This window comes from Rattus norvegicus, chromosome 5, assembly GCF_036323735.1.
Source record: "Rattus norvegicus strain BN/NHsdMcwi chromosome 5, GRCr8, whole genome shotgun sequence".
NCBI lineage: Eukaryota > Metazoa > Chordata > Mammalia > Rodentia > Muridae > Rattus > Rattus norvegicus.
Window position 1 is genome coordinate 168,553,001 of NC_086023.1, and position 18,514 is coordinate 168,571,514.

The window sequence follows — 18,514 nt, forward strand, 5'->3', positions numbered from 1 at the left end:
CTAGACAAAGCTAATGAACATTGTTAGGAAAGGGACGTTGGAAGGAGCTGGAACGATCAGCTTCTTCACGTGTATCTCAAACTGTGCGTAGCACACACATGTAACTGAACACGTATGGAGAGACCAGACACACAATAGCTCTTCTCCAGAGCCCCAACTCCAACCCTACTGTTAGGAGATGCAGGAGACGGACTGAGCTAAGGGATAGTGGGGGCACCCCTTGTCCCTCTCAGCCTCCTGGTGCAGCCAGTAACCCAGAGAGCTGGAGGAGCCATTATGTTCTGTGTCATTGCTAAGTGAAGGGAACGTGAAGCCTCTTTGCTGAGTGCCAGCAATTAGCCAGCAATCGGCAAACGTGATTAGCAAGGGGAGCCCCTTCTGATGGGCCTGCCACATCGCTGGCCGTCTGTCTGCTGTCTTTTCTCATTTACAACCCCATCTCCCTCTCTAATTTGGGGCCAAAAGGTAATTGGGAGTTGAGTGTGGCTGCATGGTGACCTGAGACAGTCCCGGTGGGATGTGAAGAGGCGAGAACATTGCAGGCACCTTCCTGCCTCCCTTCCAGAGCTGGCTGAGTGATACCGGCAAAGGGGAGAGCTGAGCTGGCCAGGGTCATGCAGTCCATCTTCCCATGGAGTCACAGCAACTGCTACGGGTTGACACAGCTTGGGAGGCTACACGTCAGTCATTGTTTTAAGAGATTATTGCCAGTAATTGCCTTAATGCTACCAATTGGCCCCAGAGGCCCCCAGAGGAGTCAACTTCTCTCTGCTGGAGCCACAAGCCCTGGTGCATTCCTCAGACGCTGGACCGGTCCAGCAGGCAGTTGGCCTGGGGGGACACACGGTCATGGGATGAAAACTAGGTCTGGGGAATTCGCTGTTGTTGGCTCAGCCTCCCAGGGAGACTTGCTGCTCATGACATCAGAGCTAGAATTAGGATCAGGGTCACAGTCAGGGTCAGGGGTGAGGTTGCTGATTAAAGGTTAGGGTTATTTTTTAAAAGAATCATTTGTTTATTTTATGTATACGAGTATGTCGTCCCTTTTTCCTCAGACAGACCAGAAGAGGGCATCAGATCCCATTACAGATGGTTGCGAGCCACCATGTGGTTGCTGGGAACTCAGGACCTCTGGAAGAGCAGACAGTGCTCCTAATCACTGAGCCATCCCTCCAGCCCCATCGAGTTAGAATTATTTGTTAAGGTTGAGTCTGGGTTTGGGCAGGGTTAATTGTCTCTTGGTTAGAGTTAGGGTTAGGGTTAAGGCTAGGTTAAGGTCTTGGTTAGAGTTAGGGTTAGTGTTAAGGCTAGGTTAAGGTCTTGGTTAGAGTTAGGGTTTGGGTTAAGGTTAGGTTAAGGTTAGTTAGGATTGTTTTAATGCCTCATGATGCTACAAAATGTGTAGAAATTTTATGGTTAGGGTTAGTCTTAGATTAGAGTTAGGTTGAATTTAGGGTTAGGCTATGGTTGTTTTAGTTTCTGGGTTAGGTTAGGTTAGATTTAGTGCTGGCCTCTGTTGGTGTAATGTCTTAGAATGTTCACTGGTTTTGCTGGAACTCCTCTTATGACTGAGAACTTAATTAAGCTCATCTTGAGGTCTGTCTTGGAACCCTAAGGCCTGGAGCTTTTCCTTTATCCTGCAGAGCAGTTCTCTGTGTCAGTGATGTTTATTCTGTGCTGCCCCTCTCCTGAAGAGTGTAGTTCGATTATGTACTCTTCCAGAAGGGGATGAAATGAATTCTGTGATGTGACAGCCTGGATGGAGGGACCATCTCTCCAAGATCTCCTAAGGTGGAAATAGTGCCCTATGTCCCCAGTGTTCACTGTGGATGCCTGAGCATGGGTGTCTTGTAGAATGTGGCGCTGAACAGGGTCCTGGTGAGCTTCAGTTGTCCACTCCACACAGTTTATGAACACGTGGAAGGAGAGTCTCAGTGGGGACTGTGTACATTGGGTTGGCCTGTGTGCTTGCCTGTGTTGACTGATATGGGAAGACTCAGTCCACTACTGGCAGCACCATCCCCTAGCAGGGTGTCCTGAACCGTGTGAGTGGGAACGCCGACTTGTGCACAAGCTAGAAAGCGTGTATGCATTCATTTTTTTTTCCTGCCTGATTGTGGGTGTGAAGCAAGCAGCTGAGTTAAGCTCCAACTGCTGTGAGTTTGCTGCTGTGGTAAACTGCAGCCTTGGATGATGAGCTGAAATAACCCCTTCTCCGTGGAGTTGCATCTTGTTGTGTTACTTTATCGCAGCAATGGAAATGAAACTAAATGGTAACCTAAACTGTGAGACGCAGATGCAACAGAAGTCGACTGCTGGCTGAGGCAGAGCCTTGAGGGCCAGGCAGATGAAGATTTTGTAAATATCACCCTTATTAAAGGTTTATTCGCATCTGAGAGCATGGACTCTATGTAGGCTCACGTTTGACAAGTTCTAAAGTGTATTTGTGTAGCTACCCCCAAACTCTCCCGTACCACTCTTCCTTGAGAGATGTGAAAAACGGTTTGCTAACCCCGGGGAGGGAACTGATGTCAAACCAAAGGACAGACGCCACCCCTGAGGTTCAACTCGGTAAAGCAATGAGTTTTACTGGGGTTAATTACAGGAGCAGAAATGAACAAAGACAGCTGTGTTGCCAAAGTCTGCCCCAGCATGGGTTACAGACGGCTTACAGGAGAGACAGAGCCTTGGAGGGGTTCATTGCACACAGCCTGTGCCTCAGCAGATTGGAGAGTTTGGGTAACTAGTTTGGTCTGAGTCTTCATGGAAACTCACTCTCTCTCCTTTCTTCCAGGCAGCTTCGTTTGTCTCTGCTTCTTTCATAGCTTGGCAGGTCTGAGCCTCTTCTCGGCCCTGGGCTTGTCTAAGAGTGACTCTCAGTAGTTTTTCCTGTTTAAATATGTGTGGAGAGAGAGAGGGACCTAGAGAAACTGCTCCATTTCAGGGACTTCCGGAAGCCATTTTGAGCTATTTCCTGTCTCAGCATGACTTCCTGTGGGACATGATGTTGCAATATCTCTTCTTTTACTGTTTCTTTAATGACCTCCCCTCCAAGATGGGTGGTTTGAATCTCATGGTAAGCTGCTACCCACACCCAACCCTAGTTCCTATATGTGCATAGCGAAGCCTCATTTCTGTTGCCTCAGCCTCAATCCTGCATCTGTCTGACCTTCTCAACACAGAGCAGGGCTCAGTCACCTTAGGCAACGTTCCAGTTTTGGGTCTTACTGTGGTCAGCGTACATGTTCACCCTGTGTCCATCTGTCGTCACTCCCCACTTCCCACCTGACAACTAGACAGAGCTCCCCTAGTTCAACCTCTTGTTCTCCAGCCCCCGGGTGCAGACACACACCGTGGTTAACCCTTAGTCCTGATGACCCCACTAAAATCCTTCCCTTTTGCCTGAAGCTGTGTGACCTTGGATGCTTTAGCTTCTTCCCATTAACTCCTCTGGGAAATGAACAAGAGTCAGCATGCTAAAACTAGCCAGGGCTGCACATGACAAGTGCTTTGGGAATACCCAGTGGTAGACTGAATGTCACTGGCAATTTCCTGTGATTTTTCGAATGTGAAATGCATCCCCCACCCCACCCAAGCTCATGTGTTTGAGTACCTGGTTTCCAGCTGGTAGAGGAGAGGTTGACTCTTCAGGAAGTAGAAGAAGTGGATTCCACCCTGCCCTGCCCTGGTTCTCTCTCTGCTTCCTGTCTTTTGTGATGTGAATAAGCATCTGTGCCACAGATGGATTGGCTCTGGCCGCCATGCCTTCCCTGCTCAAATGACCTGAAATCCCCTGATACCAGGAGCCCAGGTGAACATCCCTCTCTCAAATCGCTCCAGTCAGGAGTTTTGTCGCACAAAGTAACTCATATACCACCTAAGAGTTAAAGGATTCACATCCAGAGATAGAATTCTGTACCTAAGTCTCACGTGGGCCAATGCCCTTTCTGTCTTTCATTCTGCCTAGAACTGAGAACAATGCACAGCACACAGTAAGTGCTTAACACACACATTGGGATATGTGGGGGTGTTGGGGTGGGGCGTACATTCCCTGTAAAGAAGTTCGAAGCATCAGCAATGCCAAGAACCACGCCCACAACTACGCCCACAGACGTGCCCGTGACCACGCCCCACAGCCACGCTCTTCAGCTAGCCAGGCTCCTCCCCAGAGTGACTGGAACTGGAATATGGACAACCGACAATGTTCGCAAGGCTGGAATCGAGTTTTAACTGGACTAGTCGTGTGGGTTCCCTTCCTGGGTTGGCCTCGGGTGAGAGGGCAGGCAGTGTTGATGGTTCCCACGCTACTGTGAAGAGAAGATAACGTAATTGCTCACACTTAGTGGTGCGTACCAGACAGCAAAGTGACCCTGCTTCACTTCGAGGACAATGCTGGGCCATTTTCCCCCACAGGTGAGGACCAACACCCTTCCTACAGTCAGGCTGGGAGCGGGAGGAAAGAGACAGTTATGTGTGCCCTCGTTCCTGGAAAGATAGCATCCCCTCTGTCCTTTAGGTGCTTAGTTTCCAAAGGAACCAACCAGTGGCTTTCTCTGAATCCAGAGCGGAGGGCAGGACAGCCTGCAGCGTCTTCCTTCCTTCACCTGGAGAGAGCAAATTAGTGTAATAGCAACGCCCCCGCCGAGTGGCACGTGGGGTGGGGATCAACTTTCCAGCTCTGTCAAACTGAAATTCAACACGGGCATGGTAGTTTACACTTTGCCAGCGATTACGAAATTCGGTAAATCAGTGCCCAAAGATGGCTGTCTGAACGCCGCTGGCCCTAAGTGAAAAGGTCGGGCTTCCTCTGCTCCCTCCTTCATTGTCCCCTGAGCTCCAACCAGGCTGATGGAAAACGCTCATTGCGCTGTTCTTTCTGGAAGTGCCATGGGCCTCCGTCCCGGTGGCAAACCGCTCTACGAACATTTCAAGGGTTCCCTGGCAGATGGCCTGGCAAAAGCTGGGAACGGTGCCCAGCACCAAGCCCTCTTGTGATTAATGCTGGGGCTTTTATTATGCAGCCGTAAAGTGATGTATTTTACATACTGTGTAAAGCATTGAGCCACCATAGACTAGATTGCTTTCCCCTTGCTTTTATTAATATCGTTGCTCTCTTTGCCTTTGGAAAATTTAAACCTCACAGATGATGACCCCATCCCTGAGGAAGTCAAGAGGCAGCAGGTGGCATGGGACGCCGCTTCTCTGGTTGACTTGCCTCCTCTTGGTTCTGAGCACGACTAGAGTTTGTACGGGTAGCTGATTTTCCAGTGTATGTGTGTGCGGTGGTGTGGAGGGCTCAGTGAGCTGGCTCAGCCTTACAAGGATACCTGCAGTTAGGACATCGGTGACCCCATCAACAGGTCTGGACCCAGTTCCAGGAGAATGTGATCCGGCATGATGTAGAGGGTAATGTCATGAACCAACTTGACTTTCTAGGGCTTTCTTGGCTCGGTGGGAAAGAATTTGAGGGTGGGTCACTATAATGAGCATGCCTAGTCTTCCCTCCCTCCCTCCTTCTGACCGGCATGGGCTCTACGCTCTTCTCCTCTGGTTTCCTGCACAGGCTCAGAGACATCCTGAGCTGTCAGGTCCTACCAGGCCTTTCTGTAGGTGCTTCCTATGGGTTCTGAGGTCACTTCCGGCTGCTCTCTCTTCTCTGCTGTCTCATATTTTCATCCCAGCCTGCCTTAGTCAGGGTTTCTATTCCTGCACAAAACACCATGACCAAGAAGCAATTTGGGGAGGAAAGGGTTTATTCAGCTCACACTTCCACATTGCTGTTCATCACCAAAGGAAGTCAGGGCTGGAACTCAAGCAGGTCAGGAAGCAGGAGCTGATGTAGAGGCCATGGAGGGATGTTACTTACTGGCTTGTTTCCCCTGGCTTGCTCAGCTTGTTTTCTTAGAGAACCCAGGACTACCAGTCCAGGGACGGCACCACCCACAATGGGTCCTACCCCCTTGATCACTAGTTGAGAAAATGCCTTACAGCTGGGTCTCATGGAGGCATTTCCTCAAGGGAGGCTCCTTTCTCTGTGATAACTCCAGCTTGTGTCAAGCTGACACACAAAACCAGCCAGTTCACAGCCTCACCAGACTCCCATGGACAGGTGGCACACTTCATTCTGGCATTGTGAGGGGTTGGGGGTCACAGCGCTGTCTCCGAGGGACTCTAGTACAGTACCTGGGACACCCAGGGAGGCCAGGGACACCTGGAGAAGCCAGGGTAGATGGTCTCCTCCTAGGAGCAGGGTCCTTAATGAGTTTGACTCCAAGGGGCCTCCTACTGGTTCTGGTCAGCACCAGGAATGAACAGGGAGTGTGGCAGGTTCATGGCTGTTTTTCCCTAGCTGCCCTCCCTGATGTAATAGCAGCTGATAGTGAGGCTGTGATGGAGCACCTCGAGGAACGTGCTCCGAGATCCTCCTGAGAGTTACTGCCTGGTTTCACTGGTGCGACAACCTGGCTGACAATTGGACAGGCTGGTGTTGCCCAGCTGCAGAGAGAAATTCATCTTTATAGAGGAGTTAGGAGAGACTCTGCCTCAGAAATAGACCGTGGGTGGGGTGTCCGGCCCATTCTTGGAAAGCATCTCCTTGAGCTCTGGTAAGGAGCCCCTCCCCCAGCAGTCGGAAGGGGTTGTCTGCATTTTCTTCTCATTTTGGTGGCAGTCCAACAGGCTCCTGAAGGGCTTGGTTAGGGTCACAGATGTAGAATCTTGACTAGGGTGGCTGTCACTAGGTCCCACCTCCCCAGGCCTCCCCATGCCAGCCAGGGACTCTCTTCAGCCAAGTCAGATGGCAGAGGGGGAATCTTTCTGATAAGAGGGATCCCAGTAAATGGGACCCCAAGTAGTGACTTAGGAGGGGACAGTAGGGGACACTAGGGTGAGGTCTCTCCTGAGGCTCTGAGGTTCATCTGTGACACCAACCCTGGCTAAGTCTGCTCTTGAACACCAACGCCATTGTCACCTCAATGCCCAGTTCTGGCCCGGGCATGTTTGCTGAATGAATGTGTGAGGGCTTGGCTGGGTACCCACAGCAGGTCACTCTAAGTGCCTCTGAAGGCTGAACTACCTTAAGTTGCTGGCTGCCATGGTGACTCGTGTCTAGTTAATACTTGCTGTAAACTGGGGCCCACCACAGAGGTGTAGTGGAACCGGCATGGGACAGTTTTTGTTACTAAGATAGCCAAGGGATGTTTCAGGACTTGGCTGAGACACAAGGTCTAGACCTCAGTTCCAATTATGTCTCTAGCGATCTCTCCTGTGCCTGCCAGCTGCTGGGGTCCCTGGTGTCCTCGGCCTGACGGAGCAGTAAGCTCATTCTGGAGAGCCTGGGATGGCTATAATCTTACTGTCTCAGGCTGACTGGGCTCAGGAGTGACCCAAGGTCTGAAACAATATTTTTTAAAAAAAATTGTAAGAAAGCCAAGTTGATTAAAATTCATCCATTCATTCTTGGTTTGGTGGTTGTATTTTTCAGATTTTTTTTGTCAATATGAGATAAACTAGAGTCATCAGAGAAGAGGGAATTGCAAATGAGTAAAAGCCCTTACTAGACTGACCTGTAGGCACAGCCATGAGGCATTCTCTTGGCTAATGATTGATGTTCGAGGGCCCAGCCCATGGTGGGCAGTGCCACCCCTGGGCAGGTGGTCCTTGTCTGTGTAAGAAAGCACACTGTTGGGGTTGAGCCAGTAAGCAGCGGTCCTCATGGCCTCTGCATCAGCTCCTGCCTTGGGTTCCACTGATGACGGCCTGTAAGCTCTAAACTAAATGAACCCTTCCCTCCCTGAGTTGCCTTTGGTCTTGGTGTTGGATCACAGCAGCAGAAACCTGAGGTGGACTGGAACTGAGCCCAGAGCCCATGAATGACAGAACGGCATTCTTCTACTGAGCTGTGTTCGTCAGCCCCTCTTTGGTAAACCTTTTATTTCAAGATGGGGTCTCACCAGGCTGGCCTTGAATTCACCATCCTCCCGCCTCAGCCTTCTGAGTAGCTGAGACGACAGGCCCTTGCCACCAGACCTGGCTTCTTAGCATACATTGGTTTTGGTTGTAAGTGTCAATGGAGTCAGCGTGCTGCTTCTGCCCTGTACAGAGAGAGCTCTGAATCCACCCCACCTTCTCATCTGTCACAGCATGGGCTTCACCCTTAAGACAGTGCGAGCTCTAAGCAGCTCTGTCTTATAGCCTGAGGCCTCAGCCCCTTCAGACCTCTCTCTGTGTCAGAGTTCACAGTTAAGAGCTCCATAGCCTTAATCTGTGTCCCTACCCAACCCCTGCTCCTCTATGCTCCTTGTCAGGGTAGGCTACTCCAGACACGAGATAAAGAACTCCCCACCCCCCAGAAGACACATAATGTTTTTCTTTGTTTTGAACGTTTCTCTTTCCTCTAACCCTCCCCACCCCATCTCTCTGCTTGGGACAGCATCTCCTTTTTCTTTGAAGTGTTCCCTTTAAAAATATCGTATTCATCCTTCGGAAATTTAATACGCGTACACCCCGTGCATTTTCAGATTCATCCGCCTCTCCCTTCATCCACCCGCCATACTACTACTCACTCCATCCCCGACACAGCTTCTTGTTTCTCCTTTCCCCTTGATTATCAACAGCTTGCTACATCCTGTCAGTTTGGGGATTCGAGGCTGTTCCTTGCTGGGGAGAAAACCAATCGGCCATATTCCCAAAAAGACAACCACTCATCTAAGGTGTTTTTTATGGCTCCACCTCCAGGTCTTAAAGGGAAACCTCTTTCCCTTTAAGACCCCCCCGGCCATGTTGGTCTCCGATCTGCTGTACAGCCCTTTCTAACATTCCCTTACCTGACTGCCTCCATGATCAGTGTTAGCATTCTGTCTAAGCTCCACCCCACAGTTACCTGGCAATAGCCCTCCTCCCTCTTTTGCTCTTTTGCTCTTTTGCTCTCTTGCTCTCTTGCTCCTCTCTTGTTCTTGCTTTCCTGTCCCTACTCTCTCCCCATGCCCTATGTAGTGGCTATTCCTGGTTGTCAACTTGACTATATCTGGAATGAATTACATCCAGAATTGGAAAGCTCACCTTTGATCCTGATCTTGAGGTTGGGAGATCCAAGTTTCTGACCTGGATCTTGGTATGGAGATCTTGAGGCAATAGTGGCTATGAATCCCAGGAGCTTAAGGCAAGGAGATCTCTGAGTTCAAGGTCACCTGAGACAAAGCAAGTCCCAGACCCAGGCATGGTGGTACACACCTTTAATCTGGAACACACCTTCTGCTGGACATAAGGACATTGGAAGAAGGAAGAGTCTTTTTTGCCTGCCTGCCTGCCTGCCTCCCTCATGGACTGAGTCACCACTAGATCCTTGGACTTCCATTCACAGCTGCTGCAGATCATTTTTGGAGAGTTGAACTACAGACTGTAAGTCATCAACCAATTCTCTTACTAAATAGAGACTACCCATAAGTTCTGTGACTCTAGAAAACCATGACTAAGACAAATTGGTACCAGAAGTGGGGTTATTCCTGTGACAACTTGGCCATGAGGACTGTGGAAGGACTTTGGAACTTTGAGCTAGAAGAACTATTGGGATGATAAGAGTCTGTAGTAGCTTGGAAGATAATGTTGAGAACAGTGCAGAAGATGGAGGCCTGACTTGTGAAATTTCAGAGGGAAGATTAAAGACTCTTATCAGGGCCATGATGTTTTGATTGTAAAGATTTTGTGATTTTGGTTAGCTGGGGCTGAAGAATGAGCTGTGATTAACAAGATACCAGAACTACTAAAGTGAACCTTTAAGTTACTGGGACTATTGGTGCTGGTCAGCTGGAGCTAGGAAATTAGTGGTGATTAAGAAGAGACCAGCATCACTGAGGTGAAATCTTCTGGGAAGTGTTTCTGAGACCACAAAGAGGCTGTGTTCCAGAGATAGCCAAGGTTGTTCTTTGTGCTATGACTGGACTTGGTAATGTGTAAGAGTCACCTAGGTGGTAGTGGTTTTGAAGACATGAAGGGGTCATGAAGAGCAACTGAGACAAGGCACTGTGAGAGGCCATGGAAGGCCAATGGTGAAGGTGCACTCTTAGTTGCAACTGATGGCTCAGGACTGAAGGGGTCATGCAAAGGAGTTGAGGCCTGGTACCATGAAGAGAGCCTGTGAGAGGCTATTGGTGAAGCCCAGTTGCAATGGAAGACAGCAGCATTTTGGAGATGCCAGTACCATGAGATGACCACCAAGAGCAGTAGCAGCAGTGGAGAACAGGCATCTGGAGCCTAGAAGACAAGGTGTGGGCTACAAAGGGCAGAGGTGGAGGAATGACCTAAGCCCTTGGAAGAGCCTAGAAGATCATGGGTGCGTCCCAGACATTGGAGAGTTAGTTTGATTTTGCTTTTGATTGTGACTGCACCCTGATATTTTTCCCTCTTGAACTAAGAAGTCTTTTAGTGAAGTCCACAGTTAAGAGACTTTGAATTTTAAAAAGACTTTTTAATTTTAAAAGATATAGAACACTTTAAATGGATTGAACTTTTAATATGTAAAGACTGTGGGACTCTTAAAGTTATTTAGATCTTGGGGATGAATAAGAAAGTAAGGGTTGAGGTTTAATAGTGATGTGTTTGTGTGTCAAGTTGACAAGGGGTCAGTTGTACTGTCTGGTTTTGTGTGTCAACTTGACACAAGCTGGAGTTATCACAGAGAAAGGAGATTCCCTTGAGGAAATGCCTCCATGAGACCCAGCTGTAAGGCATTTTCTCAATTACTGATCAAGGGGCGAGGACCTAGCCCTTTGTGGGTGGTGCCATCCCTGGGCTGGTGATCTTGGGTTCTATAAGAAAGCAAGCTGAGCAGGCCAGGGGAAGCAAGCCAGTAAGTAACATCCCTCCATGGCCTCTCCATCAGCTCCTTCTTCCTGGCTTGCTTGAGTTCCAGTCCTGACTTCCTTTGGTGATGAACAGCAATGTGGAAGTGTAAGCTGAATAAACCCTTTCCTCCCCAACTTGCTTCTTGGTTATGATGTTTGTGTAGGAATAGAAACTCTGACTAAGACACCCTTCCCCTCTCTCTCCCTGTGTGCTCACATCGTTCTCTACTTTTCTCTTCCTCCTCCTCCTCTTCTTCCTCCTCCTCTTCCTCCTCCTCTTCCTCCTCCTCTTCCTCCTTCATCCTCTCTCTCTCTCTCTCTCTCTCTCTCTCTCTCTCTCTCTCTTTCTCTCCCTCCCTTTCTCTGCCCCTACTACCCTGGTAACCCCCCTCCATGTCCTGAATAAACTATTCTATACTATACATTTTGTGGCTGGTCCCTCAGGGGAAGGGATGCCTCAACATGGGCCTGTGGAGGCACCCCCTTCCCCACACCTCACCACACCTCCATAGAACATATCCCCCCTTTATCTTTTTATAAACACATCAGTCAGTACTCCCTCTCTGCTAGCACAGCTTCCCTAGGGGTAATTTCGTTTCTGCTCTTCATGCTTTTCTTTCCAAATGGCCTTCTGCTCAGCACCCACCCACTGTCAGGGGACCTCCGAGAGGGACACAGGACTCCTGCTCCAGTGTCTCGCCTGCTTTTGGAACAGGGCTGGAAATCCTGAAGAAAAGCCCTAGAGCTACCGCAGGAGGCTTCCAGTTTGGGGGCATTAGGCTTCAACAGTCAGACCCAGCCTCCCTAGGAGGTTTCAGGGTCACCTTCTTTGGGGTATGTGGTGGTTTGTATATGCTTGGCCCAGGGAGGGGCAGGATTAGGAGGTGTGGCCTTGTTGGAGGAGGTGTGGCCTTGGAGTGGGTGTGGCCTTGTTGGAGAAGGTGTGTCACTGTGGGTGTGGGCTTTAAGACCCTCATCCTAGCTGCCTGGAAGCCAGTCTTCTAACGGCCTTCAGATGAAGATGTAGAACTCTCAGCTCCTCCCGCACCATAGCTGCCTGGATGCTGCCATGTTCCCGCCCTGATGATAATGGACTGAAACTCCGAACCTGTAAGCCAGCCCTAGTCAGATGTTGTCCTTATCAGAGTTGCCTTGGTCATGGTGTCTGTTCACAGTGGTGTGATTCCAACCTGAGAGCCACAAGGTCTTCACAGATCCTGCTCAGCTTTCTGGAAGATTCCCAAGGCTGAGCCTGGCTCCTAGGGTTCAAAGCAGGAGGCGTTTTGGCCACAGACTGGTCCTCGCTGTTGAGATGTCCTTGGGGGAATGTGCTTCCTTCAATCTTCCACCATTTAAGTCTTTCTGCTCTCGACTCTGACTGAGTATGACCTCTTACTGTGGGATCCTAGAGGTAACAGGTGGGGCTCAGGCCTCTCTGGTCCTGCCCTCCATCCACACCTGAAGGCTGAGTGCTCTCAGAGGTGTCAGGCCACACCTGTCCTAGTGCAGTGTGACTGGCTGCAAATGCACTATTCTATTGTAACACCCCCCACCCCCCGCCACTGAGTTTCTGGGAGGGGCAGATGCCCCATTACATGGTGGGCGTGGCTTCCTCACCTGACACCAGCATGTGGAGGTAGGTCACTATCCCTACAGCAGGTCCACATGGAGAAATGGCTCTTTGTGGATCCTACTAGACCACGAAGCTACTGCCTGCAGTGCACACACCCTTAGAGAGAACGATTTCATCACTTCCACTAAACCTGCTTCTGCCAACACCACGTTCCCCATGTACATCTGGAGGAGCTGAAGCAGGACAGCTAAGAAACAGGAGCTCCCCTCCCCCAGCTAAGTCAGTGTACTGGACCACCAAAACATGGGGCGGAAGAGGTCAGTGCTAAGGACCACTGTGACACACTGGGGAAACTGAGGCAGCTTTAACCACACTCTCCCTTTACCTGACATTCCTAAGAACTGCTTTGGTGTATGTGTGTGTGTGTGTGTGTGTGTGTGTATGTGTGTGTGTGTGTGTATGTGTGTGTGTGTATGTATGTGTATGTGTGTATGTATGTATGTATGTGTATGTGTGTATGTATGTATGTGTATGTGTGTGTGTTTGTGCCCTCTAATCTTAGAAGTATTCCGTGCTCAGTACAAGAAAGCTGTAAACTGCAGAGGTAATGTATATAAAGGACCATAAAGATTAAAATCGGCTTCCCTTGATCCCATTTCAAAGGGTGGCTGGGATTTTCTGTTTATCTTCTGTGTTCTTTCCTGTATCTGAGAAACAAGGCATCGTAAAACTCCGGTGGCCAGGACTTCCTGTTTATCTGTGTGTTCCTCTCTGTATCTAGAAAATGAAGCAACGTAAAAAAAAATGATATCATGTCCTTGGTTAAGATCTCGACTTTGTTTTAGCATGACATTACAGGATAAACGTTTCCCCGGGTGTGTGTACCTGCTCTTAAGAGCAACACTTTTAGTTTTTTTGTTCGTTTGTTCATTTTTTGTTGTTGTTTTTGTCGGTTTTTTTTAGACACAGTCTCGCCAAACAGACCAGACTAGCCTGGAATTTGTAGAGATGCACCTCGTCGTGGGATTAAAGGTCGGGGGAGGCATCAACATGCCCTGCTCCAAACATTTTTTTTATGCATAAGTGATGTGTTTCCTTTTTGTGGAGAGATCAGAAATGCACAACACCCATGACTTGAGCCCTTATGGGGGTGCTATTTAGAGTCTGGGGACAACTACATGAGGGTCCTAGGTCTTGTTCCACAGAACACAGTGTTGACAGAGACACATAGTCAATTGCAGGCAAAGCAGAAAGTTTATTGAGAAGGGTTATGCTTTGAGGAAAGACTTTAGGGAAGACTGTGGGAAAGTTTAGTGAGTGCAGGTGTGTTGGACCAGGGATGGGCCTTTCTTTACGATATGCTTGGGCTCTGGGTCTCATCTGCTCAGCCTAGGATTTTCTGAGCATGCTCTGTGTACCCCCACGTCTCAGCCAAGGGTGAGAAGTGGGAAGAGGAGAGGGGGTTCGAGCCTTTCTCTTTGGCAGTATTTTTTTTCCCTGTATGCAAATTTTGTAATGTGACTAGAGGCCTTCCAGACCTCACTCTTCTGCCCCATTCTCTCTCAGTTGTCCTTGGTCCCGTTAGCTGCCAACAGCCATTTCCTGCTCAGTAACAAGGCCTCTAAGCATACATGGGGTGTCTATTGTATATCTGGGTCTAGAGAGAGGGTTGCAGGCAAGACCCCTCCACTTTGCCGTAGGCCTCTGCCTTGCCTCTCTGGAGGTCTGTCTCCAGGCCGCAAAGCTTCCTCTGGAAGATTCGAGCAGGTCTAGAAGATTTTGCCTGGGTGCAGAGAGCTGGCTCTCAAAGGGAGGTCTATGTGGGCTCCATGTGCTCAAGATCTTTAGTTTCCAGGAGAACAGGCTCATGGGGTAGAGTCAGAGGCTCCTGGGCTCAGCCCCAAGTCCCCTCTGTGGTCTGGGTGGGCTTGGGTGGGCCTGTGGCCCTGAAAGGCTTGGCCTTGATATTGTATGGGATACCACCAAGCTCCCTTCCCTGGATGCTCCAAGGAGTTTGTAATTCAGGACTTGCCTCAGTAATGGGGAGCTGCAGAGCCTTCCTTGGGGTCTCCTTGGACCTTGGCAATGAACACAGGGTGGTACAGACATATAGTCCTGTCTGCAGATCCATGCCAGCTGCTCCCCGCTCCACAGGTCCTCACTAACATCAGAACCCCTGTCTCCAGCAAGAGGTCTGCTGGTGGCCAGGGAGGGGCTGCAGCACACACCGAGTCCAGTTAGTCTAACAAAGGTCAAGGGGTTGTCCAACTTCTCTTAACACCTCAATATTTCTTTCCTTCCCCCTTTCAATCTGTTGCCTCGCGGCTGCAAGGTAGCTTGGCTGTCTTAGTTGGTGTTCCATTGCCTTGAACAGAGTCCACGATCATGGCTGCTCTTATAAAGGGAAGCGTTTGAGTCGGGGCTGGCTCCCAGTTTCAGAGGTTTGGTCCATCGCCATTATAGAGCAGAGTATGGTAGTATGTGGGAAGACATGGTGCTGGAGTGTTCTACATCGAGAGAGAGAGAGAGAGAGAGAGAGAGAGAGAGAGAGAGAGAGAGAGAGAGAGAGAGAGAGAGAGAGAGAGAGAGAGAGAGAGAGAGAGAGAAAAGACCTGGCATTGACTTTCGAAACCTCACAGCCCACTGCAGTGAAACACCTCCTCCAACGAGGCCACACCTCCTCCAACAAGGCCACACCTCCTAATCCTTTCAAATAGCGCCCCCGCCTGGTGACTGAGCATTAAGATCTATGAGCTTGTGGCTCTTTTCTTACTCAAACCACCACAGAGTCACAACACCAAAGCACATATTCGTATCCATGAGTGCGCTTCCCCTTTGGGATCCATTATAAACAAGGCCTCAGTTCACGGGAGGCCTCAGGCTTTCTCACCAGTAGGGAGAGAGAAGGCTGGCGCTGGCGACCGGCTGGCCCGAGTGCCTACGTGCCTCCTCTCTCAAGGCTGGCTAAGCAGGGCCACTTCCCATTCTTGTTGTGAACATTTTAATGAGCCATGTTTGCGATCTTCTCCTGAGTTTATGACTAGTTCCTTCTCATAAATCCCTGCAGGTGGAGTTGCGAGGTCAAGAGTATTTGCTGTTTGAGGCTCCTTAGCTGTGACCAGTGTAATTCCAGCTACAGATTCATGGGTCCTCAGGTCCTTCCCAGACTCCTCCTACCCCTGGTTAGCATGTTGTCTTCCAGACTTTTGCAGCATGTGTCACCCGTGGACAGCCCACAAAGTAGGCAGCGTCTTTCCCTCTGGAGCCAGCAGAGGCTCAGCCAGAACGCTCAGCGGTGTCAGATGCAATTGTCTGTCCACACAAGCGACTTGTTGAATTGTTTAGCAGTTTGCACGCTAGGGTGGCCCGAGGGTAAGACTTTTCACCTACCTCATTGAACAACTTGGCCTAATTAAACAAACCTGACAGTGACGGAGTGGGGGTTGGGTCCATCCAAGCTTTGGCTCAGTCCCAAGGTCACCTTCCGGACTTTGAGGGGGAAGGGGAGGGGGAGGGGGAGGGTCTAGACTCTGGTGCCACCAGGTTTCCATCTTTCTTGTTTCATGAGCACCTTCTCTTCTGGCTTGCAAGGCGGGAGGGGAGTTCTCTGCTGGTCGGGAGCTGGTCTACAGAGCAAGGAGGTGATGAGCTGTGTATTAGGAGGACTGTGATCGGCCTGCTGCTGCTGTTCCCTTCTGCAACCTACAGATTCTGGGGCCAGCCAGTACTCCAGGGTCTTGGGAAGAACCTCCGGAAGGGCCACTTTGGGTGGACCCTCCTTTCTTTATGTAGGACTCCCCCCACCCTGCCTCAGTTGTTTTGGGGAAACTTCCTGAATGCTGGTTCTCCAGCAAAGGGCATGGGTTGGAGTTTGGGTTTTCCCTCCTGCACACCAGCTAGACTCTCCAGATGGAATTCTACTGGAGGGATCTCTGCCACCAAAGTTGTGTTCAAAGAAGCACAGGGAAGGGGGAGAATTCAGTTAGCATCCAGGGCAGGGGGGCAGCTGAAGCCCTGGTACAGCTGTAGACCTGGGTCCAGTCCTGGGCTTTCCTTCTAGATATAGGCAGTTGCTGGGAAGGACGGCGTGTCTATTCCTGGATTCTTTGTTGTTGATTCCATTAGATGACGTCCTAGAAACATCAACTGTCAACCTGACATGGCCTAAGACTGAGTAAGTTGTCTACTAGGCTGGTCTGTGGACATATCCCTGAGGGATTGTCTTTCTTGTGGGCAGTAAAGTCCTCTGGGCGGAGATGGGTCAAAAACCCAGCTGAGTATGAGCCTGTGAGTGAGCCCCAAAGGCCATGCTCCCCCATGGCTCCCTCCCTGCCTTCCCTCCATGATGGACTGTGAGCTGGAGTCGTAAGCTCGAATAAATCCATCCCTCCCTGAGATGATTTTGGTTGGAGTGTTTTATTACAGCAACAGCACCATAGCAGAACAAAGCCAGAACAGGGAGAGAGGGAGAGAGAGACAGAGACAGAGACAGAGACACAGGGAGAGACAGACACAGAGAGACACAGACAGAGACAGAGACACACAGAGAGACAGACAGACACACACAGAGAGACAGAGAGAGACAGACACACATACAGAGACAGAGAGAGAGACAGACACAGAGAGACACAGAGAAAGACAGAGAGACACAGAGAGAGACAGAGAGAGACACACAGAGAACAGACAGACACACACACAGAGACAGACAGAGACACAGAGAGAGACAGACACAGAGAGACAGACAGAGACAGACAGGGAGAGACACACAGAGAGACAGAGACACACAGAGAGACAGACAGACACACACACAGAGACAGAGACAGAGACAGAGACAGAGAGAGACAGACACAGACAGAGACAGACAGAGAGAGACACAGAGACAGAGACACACAGAGAGACAGACACACACAGAGAGAGACAGAGACAGAGACACAGAGAGAGACAGACACAGAGAGACACAGAGAGAGACAGAGGGAGAGAGAGAGAGAGAGAGTCACTTTTGCCCCAGCAGTGAGATTTCTCACTTTTCTTGGAGACTGCTCCCTGCACAAGACAAGCCAGAAAGACCCAGAAATCCAAATCTGGAACAAGACTGGTACAATTTGGTAGTGTTTGTACACAGTCGGGAAGGTGACCCTCTCAGGGAGCCTGGGTGTGATTCCTACATATCTGGAAAGCACTCTTTACTGAGTAAGAAGGGAAAGACTGTGGGGACTCTCAGGGAGAAAACCGTTGGCCCATGAACCTTCCTGCAGGGGAGGAGACATCACTGTCAATTTCACATTGGGATCCAGAGAGCTCACTGATGTTCTGCTCTCAGCAACTTTCTCTCTGTGTGTGTGCACAGTTTCACGCCATTACAGTAAGGTGGTTCCACTCCCATTCTGGAAACCACAACCTTTTACTATCTTACTCTGTCTCTGTCTCTGTCTCTTTCTCTCAGCCTCTCTGTCTCTGTGTGTCTGTCTCTGTCTCTCTGTCCTTGTCTCTCTATCTCTCTCTGTGTCTGTTTCTTTGCCTTGCTGTCTCTGTCTCTCTGTCTCTGTGTGTGTGTCTGTCTCTCTGTCTGTCTCTGTCTCTGTCTCTTTCTCTGTCTCTCTCTGTCTCTCTCTCCATCTCTCTCAGGGTCTCTTGGTGTGTCTGTCCATTTGTTGCGATGCTTCTTATTGGCAGGTCTCTGTCTGTCTAAGTTAATCAAAGAAACAACAGATGATATTCCATGCTAGAAGTCACCAGCGTGGGAGTCAGCGCTCATCTCCTGGGGGTGCAATGCCATCCAGCCCATCACCCAGTACAGGCAGCAAATCCTGAGTGAATGGATGTCATTGACGTGCGCACAGCCATACCCCAGTCCAGGACCTGAGAAATGCAAAACCTTCTCTTGCTCAGTGTAGCTGTGGATGGTGTGTGCAGGATGCCCACATTCTTAACCCTCCCGAGTCGTTTCTCCAGCCCCAAGATTCTAGTTTTATTTTATTGATGGTGTATAGTCTGCTGTTGGTCAGATTATATTGTTTTTTTGTAGATTTTTCTTTCTTTCAGATGTTCTTCATTTTCTCTTCTTCCAGCCTGGCAGCCCTGTGAAGTGATTTTCATTACC

General features: G+C 49.8%; 1 long non-coding RNA gene across 1 annotated transcript in view; it reads left to right on the forward strand.

Moving 5' to 3' along the window:
* The window catches only part of LOC102549399 (uncharacterized), a 29,686-nt gene extending 15,673 nt beyond the window's left edge, over window positions 1-14,013 (forward strand). Inside the window, exon 4 of the long non-coding RNA XR_010052018.1 lies at window positions 1,056-14,013. This is a non-coding gene — a long non-coding RNA (uncharacterized LOC102549399). The remainder of the gene's footprint in view (window positions 1-1,055) is intronic.
* Window positions 14,014-18,514: the final 4,501 nt, after the last annotated feature.